This window comes from Lissotriton helveticus, chromosome 6 (assembly GCF_964261635.1).
Source record: "Lissotriton helveticus chromosome 6, aLisHel1.1, whole genome shotgun sequence".
In the NCBI taxonomy this organism is placed as follows: Eukaryota; Metazoa; Chordata; class Amphibia; order Caudata; family Salamandridae; genus Lissotriton; species Lissotriton helveticus.
In genome coordinates, this window is record NC_136067.1 from 1,268,904,194 (window position 1) to 1,268,919,391 (window position 15,198).

At 45.7% G+C, this 15,198-nt stretch overlaps 1 protein-coding gene across 1 annotated transcript in view; it reads right to left on the reverse strand.

Moving 5' to 3' along the window:
• Positions 1-15,198, reverse strand: part of PEX3 (peroxisomal biogenesis factor 3) — a 490,463-nt gene that overhangs the window by 101,765 nt on the left and 373,500 nt on the right. The window lies entirely within an intron of this gene.

Sequence of the window (15,198 nt, forward strand, 5' to 3'; positions counted from 1 at the left end):
GAGCACGACTGACCCTCAAAGAGGATGAGCACGAGGAAACAAGGGCCCGAGGCAGTAGAGTCGACTGAAGGGAAGGGAACAGGAGAGGAAACAAACCTTCCCATGAATCAAAGATACCATATAACAGAAAAGAAGTCCCTCAGCAGAGGTTAACGTTATATGAAAGCACCCAGGGGAGTAAAACACCCTGAAGCCCCTGAAGATAAACCCCAATGGCAACTGAAGATGCCAGTGGAGAACACCACCAGAAAGGGTCCTGGCATAACGGGGAGGCTGGGTGGGCGTTAAGGAATCTGTGGCTAGACAACGTCTCTACCAGATACATCGTTACAGAAGGTAAGTAACTAATACATCTGATAGAGACATCTAGCCACAGATTCATTAACTTAGAATAGATACCATAACCATACCCCAAAAGGGAGGCGGGTCTGCGACAGGACAACAGAAAGCGTCAGGCATGTGATCCGTCAACAAGGTGACGGAGAAAAGTGGGGAAAAACTGCTGCAGAACAGTCCGACAGCAACACCAGCAGCTCAAAGAGCAGAAATCACAGGATAACATATCAGACAACATGCCAGAATGGCACCATACAGTACCAGTATAAAATGACAGATAGAACGGTATGATCCCCAGAACAGATAGAGAGAGATCCTCTCCGCTGAATGGCGAAAGAAAGAGCATTAACCCAAGCTGGGAATGAACTTGAAGAGATGCAACCACCGCCTAACAGACCAGTTATAAAAAGGGGCCCGAAAGTGCCGGTGGCAAGAACCAAAAGGCAAGCCTGAACCTTGGCAATGCGTAGGAGATAGCCAGCAGGACAAGAAGCACGCCAAGCGTACACCCAACATTAAAGGTTAAGCGGGGCAAAAGCATGAACCCCTAACCGCTGAAGCAGGCAGAATATGCCGCTGACAAACGTCAATAGAGACCTTAAGTGGCTTACACAGGAACAGAAGGGTGCCTGACCGGGCAGCACAAGCCAGAAGGAGGAACAACCTCCATATAGACTTGTCGACAGTAATTAAAGACCACTGCCATCAAAAGAACTGTCCCACAGGCGTAGTTCTAACAAGAGCAGGCCACTCCGAAGGGAGAGGCCAAAACGGCAAGTGAACTAATGGTGGAAGGATCCTTAAATCCAAGACCAACACTTCAAAAGACGCGGAAGTGTAAAACACGAAAAAGGGGCATATGATTATTGGAAAATCACCCCAGGAAGTGGAAGCAAGGAGGACCCTATGGGAACTTGCAACCACCTAAAAAGGGCTCCCCCACACATGGGGACATTGGTCTAAACTTCGCAACCATGACAATAAGTGGCAAGGTAGGAAAAGGAAACTAAGGCAACCGGCATGTAGGCATAATGTATATACAGGACCATACCCAGCATATTTTAGAGCAGGTAGGAGCCGTTTGCAAAGAGGAGACCATGAAACCTCTAAAGAGATGGATAACCCTGGCAAAAGCAGATGGCATCCCAGGAAAAACATATAACACCGTACAATGGACATGCAATTGGTGACTGGATCCCACAATATCACCAGGTCCAGGTGAATGAAGTAAGGCTATATAATAGAGTACAAGTACCCCACATGGAGTATGTATACCCCAGACAAAGGGGAAAGCCTCTTAGGGCAAAAGCCAGGTCAAAAAGAATGCAGGAACAAACCGAACTCCTGAACAGAGTTCCGGCCCGTAATGACGTTACCGAGTTGAACTACCGACTGAAAGCCACAAGCAGAGGACACAGCAACCTGTGAAACACGGCCCCAAAGGCCAACAGGCAACTGAATTCAAAATGTATCCAAGAGATGCTAATAAAAGGGTAAACACTCTTGACCACATAAAAGGAGAACGTAAAGCTCACTGCTCATGTGAAATACAGAGCACAGGTAAGGCTCACTGCCTATGTTAAACACAGAACGCATCTGATGGATGCGAAAATGAAAAAGTACCACTGCAGACAGGCCTAAAGGGACCCAAGTGGGAGGGCGAAAGCCCGCCAGCAGCCAGTGAACCGCCGACTCGGCGTGAGCGTCAAAAAGCAAAACCCCATCAAAGGGTAAATCAACCAGACGTTCCCGGATATTTTCAGGGAAGACACCGTCTCTCAACCAAGCGTGACGCCTCAAGGCAACAAAACTTGCCATGGCTCGTCCCCAAAAATTCGCAGAATCAAAGTCTGAACGGATTGTAAATTCAGCCATGTCGCTGCCATCCCGAATGGAATGAAGAAGATCGGCGCGAGCACCTTCAGAGGTGGCAGTAGGAAAAGACTCTACAGAGTCCCACAGGGTAGAAGTAGCCCGAGCCAAAATACACACTGTATTTTAAGACCGAAGGGCTGCACTAGTAGAAGCAAAGATGTTCCTACCTCAGGATTCAAGCCGTTGCAGAACTGAACGTGCCACCGGATCCCCTGAAGCAGGGAGGACCCAGGTACCCAAGAGGGCATACAAAGGGATGCCTCAAAAGGCAAAAGCGGCTCCACATTGCCAGACCCACGGTGGAGGACCTCCAGCAAGGGGTCCACCGACAAGGGGGTAGAGGGGGTTTGTATATTCAAAATGCGGGTGGCCGAAGAGACCACCCTCAAAAAAGCTGCACCAGCCTCGGTAGCCCTCCGCGGAGGGATAAACAGCTCATCAGTGGGGGAGGGTAGGCTGACCCTCCCAAGACACTGAGGGTGCGCACCAATGCCCCACAGAAGGGAGCCCCATAGAAGAATGAGGATCCTGATGAGGCTCCTGGGGAGGGGAACAGGCTGCCGGATCTGGGAGCTCCTAAAGAGGTTCCACAAATTCCAACGGGGCACTGGTAGCATTAGCTCCGGGAGGCCAGGCGGGAGAGCGGCACCGAACCCTCTCCAGAGTCCTGCATAGAAGAATCTAGAACCCGTCGTCGAAACAACACATGTCGGCGCAGATTGTGCTTCGTCAGACACCGACTCTGCGGCCTCCGGCGCCGAGTCGGCGCCAAAACTATAATAATTTCCCCCTCTGGAGAAGAAGAAGCCGCCGCTGGAGAAAAGAGTGGAGGCGGAGCAGAAGAGGCGAGCCTCTGGCGCCAGAACAGCGCCGACCCCAGCTCCGGGCAGGCGGCCGCCTGCCCAGAAGGCTGGGGTGTGCTCAAGTCAGGGCTATGAGCACGGGCACCCACCTGCGGTGCCACAGGGAGCCCCGCGGGGCCATGAAGCGCAGCAGAGGCGCAGTGGGTCGAAGAGGGGGACCCCGCCGGTCCGCGCCCTAACGACACCACATTTACGACTTTCCTGGGAGGCAAAGGCTCAATAGGCGCCGAGGGCGAACCCGCCGGCGAGTCTGTCAGAGACCCCACAAGAGGCGGAGGTTCCGAGGATGCCCCAGGAACGGGATTGGACTCAAGGGAGGCCTGCAAGACCGTAGCGTAGGCCTCCATTTGAGCCTGAGTCGCCCCCACACCCGAAAAAGGCGGATAAAGTGGGAACGATCGTCGGGAGTGCACGTCCGGAAAGTTCCAGGAACCAGAGCCCCTGACAAGAGAAGAAAGTGAGGTGGATGACCTGGGCGACAAGCGCCTTGACTTACCGAGTGGAAAACGACGGACCCCAGAGGGCGATCGACGGCGGAACCGGACGGTAGAGAAACCTGCAATCGACGATGAGGAAGGTGGGCGAGATGACTCCGACCGGGACAGCCGTGCCGAGAAAAGCTTCATACGGCGCTCCCGCCGAGACTTCGGTTTCAGACGTTGACAGGCTTCACAATCCGTGGAGTCATGGTGCTTGCCCAGGCACCACATACAAATAAGATGCGGGTCCGTGACAGACATCTGCCACAAACAAGAATTACAAGATTTGAAGTCCGAAGGCATCGCACACTGTTAACGACGCAAAATGTCGAAAAGGAGGCCTGAAAACAGGACAGAGGAGCTCACTCGTTGCATGCGGAAAAGAAGGAAACTGACGTCAGAGCGCCGGGAGGGACTTGTATGACCTCGCTAACGTTACGTGTGAAGACGACGTCAGGACAGGGTCGTCTGGCGCCATCCCCTGGCGTGCTGAGGTGCTGCTGCAAAACAATTCCGGATCCAGTCTCACACTTAGGGATATTCTAATTTAAGGAATCTGTAGCTAGATGTCTCTATCAGATAAGATAAGTAAAGCGACAGGAGGGACCAAAAAGTATCATTAAATGTTTCATCATGACCAAGACATTTCAATCAATGTATTTTTATCTTTAAATCAGGGAGGACCAGAATGCGGATTCTACCTACTCCTAAAAGCAAGCAAATCATATTTATTTAAAAAAAAATGTAATTGCAAGAATCTTTATTGATTTTTGAATAAAGAAAAAAGACAGCCATGTAACAGCAGTACAAAAAACCTATAAGGGGAGAGGAGTTGGCCTAACGGCTAGGGCAGTCGACCTCGAATCTGGGGAACTGGGTTCAGCAATGACGCCGAACATCCTGTAATTCTGGGCAAATCACTTATTCTCCCGGTGCCAAACAAAAATGAATGTGTCCTCATGTAATGCAACTGGTGCTACGTAAGGCGCTCTGATACCCGATTCGGGCCAAGTTTGCATTACATAAAACTCTAGAAAAATAAATAAAAAATATTGCTAGACAAATGTCAGACAAGAATATGATGTATCATCCCAATATTAAAAAAGGCATAAATTATAAAACAAATCGTGGAATATAAAGGTAAAAAGAAATTAATGGCAGCACAGCAGTCGGCATAACAATTCTGTAATCAATCTTGTGCATATTCACATCCTTGGATAACAGACAATATTATATACAAAACATCTGAGAGTACAAAGGATAATCATTGATGTGTAATCTGTGGAAGAATGTATTAAGAGCATAGTGAAACAGAAAATGCAACCATAGACGGGATATCAAAGTAGGATATAGGCATTTAAACATATAACCAGTGCCCTTTTCTTTATTGCAGAGTTACTAATAAGTAACAATGGGAATCAAGACACCAACCTACCAAGTGATGTGCCAATGAATGGTAGATAGAGATGCTCATGGGGGTTTGGTGCTTGTTAAATAGTTGTCCAACGTTCTCCATACAGGTCTGAACTGTGGTCTCAAGGGGGGTGTTGGAAAGCAACATTGTCAGCACCTCTTAAGTGAGAGATACAGTTCAGCCAAGACTTAAAGGAGGTGGCAGCAGTGTTTTTCCAATTATTAAGTACTGACATACAGGCTGCCATCAGTATGATGTCTATCAGATCACTATCATTAGCCGGCTGGACCAGTGGATCAAGGAAACCATAGCTGAGGGCGATAAAATCACGCTTCAGCCGGATTCCAAATAGGGACCGAATAAAGTCAAAAAACCTGGTCCCAGAATAGGAGACAACACATCAGAAGAGTAGGTGGGGTACATCTCCGATGTCCTTATTGAAATTCCAGCACGTTGGGTCATCTCTCTAAGTAACACCTTATAAAGGTGTAAGAGAGTCCAAAATGCCCTATGTAGGAGCCAGTATTTATTTTGGGATAGGGAACAGGACATTTTCTGGGAAACAACAGATTCCAAATCAGTCCCCAGTCATCCGGAGACATGCTATGGGACGAATCTCATTTCTTTAATAAGTGGGAATTCATGCATGTATTTCAGGGTTTAAGAAGGTGATCAAATTTGGAAATCTGGTGGCCAGATTAGCTGAAGGAGGAGATAAGTGTAGGTAAAGTGGGGTCCTCATGGGAGCACTTAGACTTAGTTATGCAGGGTTTAAGTTTAAGGAAATCATAGAAGTCCAATTTCAGCAGCTTATACTGTTGCTGGATTTCCTTAAAAGAGAGAGGCACTAGTTGCGTACCCAGCAGTTTCAAGAAGTGGATGTCCTAGGCAGACCAGGAATGCCAATACACAGGTGTGCCTTGTATCCTAAAATTAGAGTTATTCCAGAGCGAAGTCAAATCATATTGATTTATTGGGACCTCTAGGAGTTTGCCTATTTTCATAAGAGCCCTTTTTGTGCTGTTAAAAATATATTTAGAAGCATGGGAGGATTCGATCTTGGTAGACAAGAGCATAATGGAATGCACATCCTCAAGGATCTCTTTTTCAACTAAGAGTTTTAGTCTGGTAGCTGCGAGAACCATAAATAGCCCTGTCTATCTAGAAATGCAGTTTGATAGTTTCTGAAGTCACCCACATTTACTCCAACCAGATTTGTAGACAGTATTCATTTATTGATGGATTTTATAGGGTGCTTGCTTTACCGTATGATTTTCCGAACATCTTATCTAATTGTTCAGGGAAGTCCTCAGACAGGGATAGTAACAACATATGTATGAGGTAATTGACTATTGGTGTCTACATAGTTTTAATTGTTTCCATACTACCTTGCCAGGTTATAAATGTAGGGTTCCATTCAGCCCACAAGTCTTCTATTTACTTTAGTGTCAATTTTCCGTTGAGTTGCAAGGTTTCTATCAAACCTGATCCAAATTCTATTGCTAAATATTTTAAAAACTGAGATTCCCATGTTAGCTCAGAGTTATCCAAGAGGTCACTGGAGTAGAGATTGTTTTAGCCCTTGAATTCTCCTTGTTAAGTATATATATCCTGCAACCAGCGCATAGTCATTGATCGTATGTATTAATGGATTCATGGAGTGATGTGCATTCTCAGTCATAATCAAGATATCATCAGCATAAACCACCACTTTCATAGTAGTTCTATTAAAGGCAATAACAGAGATCTAGTCATTTGATTGGATGTTATGGAGTAAGGGTTCCAGGGTCAGGATGAATAGGGAAGGAGATAGCAGACTACCAAGCCTCGTTCTTCTCTCTAAAGTAAAGGAAGGGGACAAGAGAACACCGGCCTACACACTAGCACAGTGGGCACTATAGAGTGCCATTACCATCTTTGTGGAAACCTTTTGAAAGGGTTTCACGATTAAAATGTCCAAGAGACTATCAAAAGCCTTTTCGGCATCTAGTGTTATCACCACAGTATCAGAGGAGGTGATCTTGGCACTTTCAAGGATATAGCACAAGAAGCGAGTGTTGTCATTGGACATGCGATTCTTCATGAAGCCAACCTGTACTCAAGTAATTAAGCACAACAGATCGGGTTATAGTCTTTTACACAGGACTTTAGCGTAGGTCTTCACATCTAAGTTTATTATTGAGATTTGCCTATCATTTTTAGCAAGTGTTGGATCCTTACCCTCTTTAGGAATCACCACTATGGTGGCTTCACTTGTGGTACCTGAAACAGTTCCTGACTCTGCAAAGTGGTGAAAGAGATCTTATAGGTTGGGGGTTTACGAGTGGATGTGAATGTCTTATAGAAAATAGCTGGAAAGCCATCTGGGCCCGGAACTTTGTTTTTGAAGGTAAATGTAAGTTCTTTAAGCACTTCCAGCACATATCAGTGGAAGAGTCTGAGTCATCCTTATAAAGCAACTCATAAAAAGTCTCTGAAGACTTCCAGTATCTTTTGTGGATTTGTTTGTGTCACATTTGGGGTATTTTTGAGTGTGGTGATACCATTTTGACTCTGTTTATGTGTTTTTTTTAATGGCTTTTTATTGTCATTTTCATAACAAATACAACATAAGAAACCACACATTGCAGTGCTACATTGTCATTATTGGATCCGACACATCCAAAGTACACATAATCTCGACAGTATTCGGGGGTTATAAAATGCAGTTCACAGTAAGAAAGTTCAAAAAATGCATATCCAGTGTGAGGCACTTCATATGTACTCACCCAAAACCAAATTACAAAAAATATTCCAAGAGGCACCACATCATGAGTACAGAGCCATTATTTCAGTACATTAAATGTGTACATTTCTTGTGTGCAACCAGGTACTTGGTTTATGTTTAAGATGGGACGCAAGCATTTTCCCCGCCCTATTTGCTTAACAGAGTTTCAAGCTCTTGTATTTATTAACCCAAACACCTGCTTTCAGGCTCAATATCCTATTATATTCATACTTTTTGTTTGTTAGGAGAAATAGTGTGTGGGTGTCTACATTGGAGATGTGAAGAGTCCATAGGGCCTTGATTTTTTGCTCTAACTCTGAAAGTTTGGTACTATGTGCTTTATTCAGTTTAGCTGGTATATCAATTAAAGTGCCTCTAACGGTTGCCTTTAGGGCGTCCTAGTAAGTGGTGGGGAGACAGCCATGGTTCAACTGTTCTTAATGTATCAGGATGGTGTTTTCAATGATGTCCCTGGATGCAGCATCTTTAATGGATTCGTCATTGAAAAGCCAGACCTTACAAGATGGCCTCGCGTTAACCCCTATGAAGGACAAGGATATACAAGAACGATTGGAGACCAGTCTAGGGAGAATGGCTGTTTGGTCGAATAGGTATGTGTGTGTTCGGAAAAGGAGGTAGTTGATTCCAGAGTATGATTTGTGTGGATTCTGGTGTCAGGGTGTTGCAGTCCCCAGGAATCACGCAAGTTGAATCTGGAGCATAGTTTGAGGACAGATTTGTGAGACCTTGGAGCCTGAAATGAGGCACTTGAATGCCTATCTAAAGTAGCATCTAGGGGAAGATTAAAGTCACGACCCATGATGATTAGTCTATTACCATCTGTTATATGGCTTAGTGGGGTAGATAAGGAATCCCAGAAGTCTGGGTCGTCAAAGTTTGGTCCATGAATATTAAGAATATGGAAAGAGTTGGTGTTTCTGGAAAGCTTTGGGAGGATCCATCTTCCCTCACTGTCCAACACATGTGAGTCCATAGATAAACACGATTTTCTAGCAAATCAAGGTCACCATCCCTTTTTCTTGTTTGGTGCGGGGGAGCACAGAACTCCACTGATCCAGTTGTTACGAAATGAAGCCACCTCTTTAGGACCAATCTTGATTTCTTCTAATAACATTATATCGGTTTTGAGTTTATATTGACAGTATACATTTTCTTGCATTTAACTGGATGATTGAGCCCCCTTACGGTTAGTGAGAACACCTTTAGATACTTGGCAAGAGGAGAACTAGCCATGTTGTATGGATGTTTGAATGATTTGGAGACATGAGCAAAGGGATCAGTATGGGCCCGTATTGTACCCAGACGAGTGAAGGGCGGGACATACCAAACAGTTCCAGCGCCAGTGAAGACAAGCTCCTTGAGAATAAATGTACCCTTATGACCCATATGGGGATATGTGTATAGGCACATTCTTGCCAGAGAGTGAACCAAGAAAGAACAAAGGAGAGATTTGTCATGTCAGCAGACAATGAATACAAAAAGGAGAGCACCTCTAAAATAGATTGCAACGTAAACATAAAAAATAAAATACAAAAAGCCCTCCCTCTACTCCACACCCACTCACCTATCCATCCTTAACACTGAATGTGGGGAAACAACAGCAGGGTAACATCACAGCCGTGATTTATCCATTTATCTGACCTGGTCAGATGCAACAGTGGTTCTATGTACAAGGAGCATAAAGCTAATTGCTATATAATACAGAGAAAATAAACCACCATTGAAACATAAGTTAAGTCCTAGGATGTCTCACTAATTCTGCAGGAGGAAGAAGAACGTTTTGGGGTTTTAGCTTGGAATCCTATCTTAACACTACTACATGTGCACATACCCTAGTAACTAGTATAACAGTTGAACCTGAGGTCTAAAAGCTATAAACAGTCTAGGACAGGAAGAAAGTACTTAGGAGGTGGGTCCTTAAAAAGCCTGAGCTAATATGATTTTAGAGGGCCACACAGGTCCTTGACTAACCCGAGCTACAATGATTTTAGGAAAAGTATTAATCAATTTGGTAACAGACTGTTTTGCAATATACGTAGGGACACACGATTATCATTGTATAACATTTATATGTGGCCCTGACGCAGCATTATGCGCACCTTTACCAGACCCTATGTAGCTGTAATGAGGGGGACCTGGAGCAGTTCCTTGGCCGCCTACAGCTTCCCACAGTGACAGAGGTGCAGGTGTCACAGGAAGAGATTGGTGCGGCTATTGCATCCCTAACGACGGGGAAAACCCCAGGACCAGACATGCTGCTATTCGAATATTACAAAGTGTACCAGCTCTCACTGGTACAGCTCCTTGGAACAGTATTCACTACGGCTCCAGACGTGCAGCAACTCCCTCCCTCTAAGCGCATCTGGTTTCCTTGTTGAAGCTGGGCAGAGATCCGGAGGAGATGGGCTCCCATCAGCCCCTGGCTCTGCTCAACAATGACTATAAAATTCTTGCAAAGGTACTAGCTGACAGGCTGGCGCAGGCAGTTCCAGGGTTGGTTCATGCAGATCAAAATGGTTTTGTGGCAGCGCGTAACACCTCGCTTAATCTGCGTTGATTCTTCCGCGTGGCCACTTATGCAGCGGAAGAGTGGCCCAGAGCAGGCTACCTTGTATTGGACTTAGAGAAGGTCTTCGACGCCCTGGAGTGGCCTTATCTGTTTGCGGTACTTGCAAAATTCGTCCTGGGCCCAGCGTTCATTCAGCTAGTGCGCCTTCTTTATACTGGCCTCACTGTGCGAGTCAAGATGGGCACCTACATCTCAGATTCCCTCCCTGTGCAGAGAAGTACACGTCAGGGGAGCCCCCTGTCCCCACGCTTATTTGTCGCTCACAATGGAGCCGTTAGCGGAAGCGCTGCGCACCCAGCTGGCAGACGCGGTACTCCTGGGGGACGCCACCCATCAGGTGTCGCTCTATGCGGAAGACCTCCTCATTTATCTCAGAGATATTGACCGCGTTCCTGCCCAGCTGACCCAGCTTGAAGATTTTGCTGCAAGGGCTTTAAGTAAATTCAGGTAAGTCCCGCCTCTACCCCTTTAGAGAGGGGCTTTGGCGATCCGGGCCTCTCTATAGGCGGCGCCCTAGTGCGTTGGACGCCCGATACGTTTCGATATCTGGGACTCCAAATATACTGCCAATCGCAAGATCTTTATGATGGGAACCTCAGAAGAGCGGTGACATCCATTAAGTCGCAGATGTGATTCTGAAGCACACTGCTGCTGGCTGTGATGGGCAGGATAGCACTTACCAAAATGGTGATACTACTGCGGCTCCTATACTACTTTACGAATCTACCCATGTATATCCCAGCATCCTTTTTGGCTACCGTAAGACAGGTCAGGGACTTCATCTGGGGTAGTGCTAGGCCCAGGATGATGCTGAAAAAGCTGTATCTGCCCACAGAACAAGGTGGACTGGCAGCCCCCTGCTTCGAACATTACTACCTGGCCTTTCAACTACAGTGGATAGTGCGGTGGTTATCAGATCACAACTGCGCGGACACAGCACTGCGCGGCCGCCCTATCCCTTAGAGCAAATAGTCCAGCTGTTTCACCCTGGGGAATGACCACGTCTGCTGGAGCCTCTGGTCCTTGCGGTAGCCTACAGCTGTTTTTGTAGTAGCTTATTTCTGACGCGCAGCGTAAGGCCCTATGCACCGGCAATACCTCTCGAAGGCACTCCCAGTGGGCAATCAGTACTGACGACATTCACACTTAGGGAATGGCATGACAAAGGCATCCACACCCTTGGTGACCTCTACCATGAAGGGACACTCATACCCTATGCAACCCTCGTGGATGAGGAGGGGCTGCCTCCCAGACAATTTCCCACTCACCGCACACTAGTGGCATCGCTCACGGCAAAATGGGGAGATGTCACGACAGAGCTACGTGCACATCTCACCATGCAATACCTACATGTCATGGGGCAGGCACTTGACACGTTGGTTTGCAGCCTCACTCCACACTCAAACAGCATTAAACTTTGACACGCTGCGCCACAAGTGGGAACAAGACCTGGGTAGCCAACTCACAGACGAGGAATGGGCCAGGGTACTTAAGAGCCCCACACGCATCCCCAGAAACATGCACTTCAGGCAGATACAGCTTTACATAATCCAAAGAGCATACCTTACGCCAGCGAAAATCAATCAGTACTTCAACCATGGAGACGCAGCATGTCCGAGGTGTGAAGAGGTAGGTGCCGATCTACTGCACATGTTTTGTGTTTGCCCCAGGGTGGAGGACTACTGTAGAAAAGTAGCTACTCTGCTGCACTAGTGCACTGACCGGGAACTGCCCTTCACTTGGCCCACATATTTATTACAAAAGTTTCATAGAACCCCCAGCACGAAGGTCACGTCCAGATTCGTAGACCTGGGATTGATAGTGGCCAAGACGCTGATTAGCAAAAGATAGAAAGCACCTGACCCCCCCCCCCACACATACTAGCTTGGCGCCACTCTATGCTGGCGTGGACCAAAGCGGAAAGCCTAGCTATTAGGCGTGAGGAGACCCTGGGATTGCGCAAGGCCCCCATTGCCACGTACTGGGACACAATCTACCTTGCACTACAACACAGCCTAGATACGCCACCCATGGACCACTCCTGTATGCCAGCCTTTGGCAGTGATTAGTTCCGTAGGCAGTAGTAGCATGGGTGCCGCGCCGCTCTTTTGCTGGCAGACGCAACCTATCCGTGACACTCAGCTGACACACACTCTAGACATGGGGTAGCAGCTAGACACTGCTAGACATGTGAGCTGAAGACCATACTCTGTATGGCAGTGTGGGAGGGGGCTACGGGTTCTATGTTTGATTGTCTATAGTGTGCATTCCTCTTTTCCTTCCCTTTTCAACCCTCTCTTTTATATGCACAGTTTATTTTTAGTTTCTGTTATTTAAAAGTGAGTCTCTTATTGGCACTCCGCCGCAGATGCACGCCAGAGCTCATGCTGGCTCTATGGGACAGTGATAACGGACGCTCACCAGCATTGGTACCTTAATAGACACTCAATTTGTGGACAATGATATGACTATTATGCCTTCTTACCCTCCTTTTCCCTCTGTTCTGTCACTCTTTGTTCGTTTACTGGTACAGGCTGCGCATGTGTCTGTTAGTCTCATTGTTGACTACTTTGTACACTGCCCTGTGCGGGCACTGTGAATGTACTATGCAATTATGCTGTGCCTTATGTATCAATTGTACAGCCCAACGCTGCTTGCTTTTTGCAGTAGAATTGTACTATACTACTCAAAAATCCAATGAAACAGATTCGCACACAAAAAATAATTGTATAACATTTATTTGTGCCACTGGCACTCGTCACACCACACACCTTGCACTTGTTCTGTGAGCACTGGAACTAATATTCAAACAGTAGACTTTGATATACCATTTATGAAGCTAATAAATGTTATACAATGATAATCATGTGTCCCTACGTATATTGCAAAACAGTCTGTTACCAAATTGATTAATCAGTGGAAAAAACTACCTAGGCAGTAATTGTAAAATAAATACACAGTAATACAAGGACCAACACTAAGAGTGAACAGTTCAGACGTTCGCCTCCACGCGGTTGCTATCTACGAATCTAAGGAATTTGACAAGCTGCGGAAACGTAAATTATTTCTGTGAACTCCATTACGCCACATCACGGGAAAGTTAAAGTGTTCACCATATAGCTACGCACACGGCCATCAAGAGCCTATCAAGTGTTAATCGGTTACCAATTTCCAATTACCGACGTCTGTTATTTAGCGAGCAGCCCGATATCGTTGGGAATCTAGAATTCTAAAAGTGATTACAAAATAAACAAAGTGTGGAGGCAACGCAATTTAAAGCATTATCACGGGCAGGTCTTTTATCTTGGCGACATAAACTGAAATATTCAAACAGTCGCGATACAATATAAAAACTGAAGAAGCTTGAGAAGAGAATCAACTTTATAATCAGAAACGTGAACCCCGGTTCAAAGAAGTAGATGGAATATCACTAGCGTCGCAATCCTGACCTATGTGTCAAATCCATTTTTACCTGGGAAAGTTGTAATCTGTCTTGAGAAAGGCGCTGGTCGCCGAAACGCGTCGACACACAACTTACTCTTTTATGTTTAACATTTTTATGTGATGATTAATATATACTCCATTTTCATGAAATGTATATTTTTTAGCTATTGTTTATGTGTTTACAATAAACTTGTGTAACTATTTGGAAACTGTTCACTCTTAGTGTTGGTCCTTGTATTACTGTGTATTTATTTTACAATTACTGCCTAGGTAGTTTTTTCCACTGATTTATTCCCTGACCTAGGGGTTGACTGTTATTTTGTTGCATACAGGGAACCCTTGTTGTTTACAAGTACCAAATTGATTAATACCTTTCCTAAAATCCTACTAGCTCTGGCTAGTCAAGGACCCGTGTGACCTTATGTGTACCATTGTTCTCTATACAACTATTGATTACCCCAGGTCTAAATATCGGGGTACCCCTGTTCTCCATAGACTGTTTTAGAAGGTGGGCTCAAGGCTCCCCATGCACATAATATTCAAAAAGCATGAGTGTATGTACATAAGCTCGGGTAGTTCGAGGTCAGCGGAACACAGTCACAATGTGTTACATTAGAAATACAACATATCAAGAAAGAGAAGTCTAAAATAGACCATTGCACTGGACAGTATGTAAAACAACAATGTAGATTTGAATGCGAAAGTCACGTACGACAGATGTGCTGGTTTTACCTTTTATATTGTCAAAAGCACTAACCAAGGGCTATCCATAATGGTAGTCAAACATTCTTTCGGACTCGATGACAAATTTGTTAGGCAAAAAGCTGGAGTGTGAGGGCAGTGCCTAGAAAAGCAGTAGGCAAAAATATGAAAACGTCAAGGCAAAGAGTAGCAATACTTTGTGGCCGTAGCAAACCCCATATGAAGGAGTGTTGATTAGGAACAGAAGGTATTAAACCTTATCACAACAGTGAGATGATGGTAAATGAGTAAGCCACATAGATGCACTTCTCTGCAGCAGCATTGGGAAAAGTGCCAGGGTAGTATATATGAACGACACTCAGAACAAATCAAAAAGAACACAGAATTCCTGGGGATAAGGCTCAGTCTTTCTGCTTGGAGGCAGGAGTGTGTTGGGTTTCCATGGCCAGGCCATCTCTTTTATTAAAGAAAGCTTGCAGATCTTTATGATCAACGAAGATGTGCTGCTTTTCTTCAGATTAGACCCCACATTTTTCAGAACCAGTAAAAGAAAACTGCAGGGCTGAGGCCTTGAGGCTGGGTCTAAGTGACAGAAAACCCCTGCTAACATTAACAGTCGATTTTGATTAGTCCTGTGGCCATTCCATACGATGTGGTTGTTTTTACGAATGTAGTTCAGTATTAACTCAGGGTGCTGATGTCGTAACGGTCAGCATACAGTCTGACGG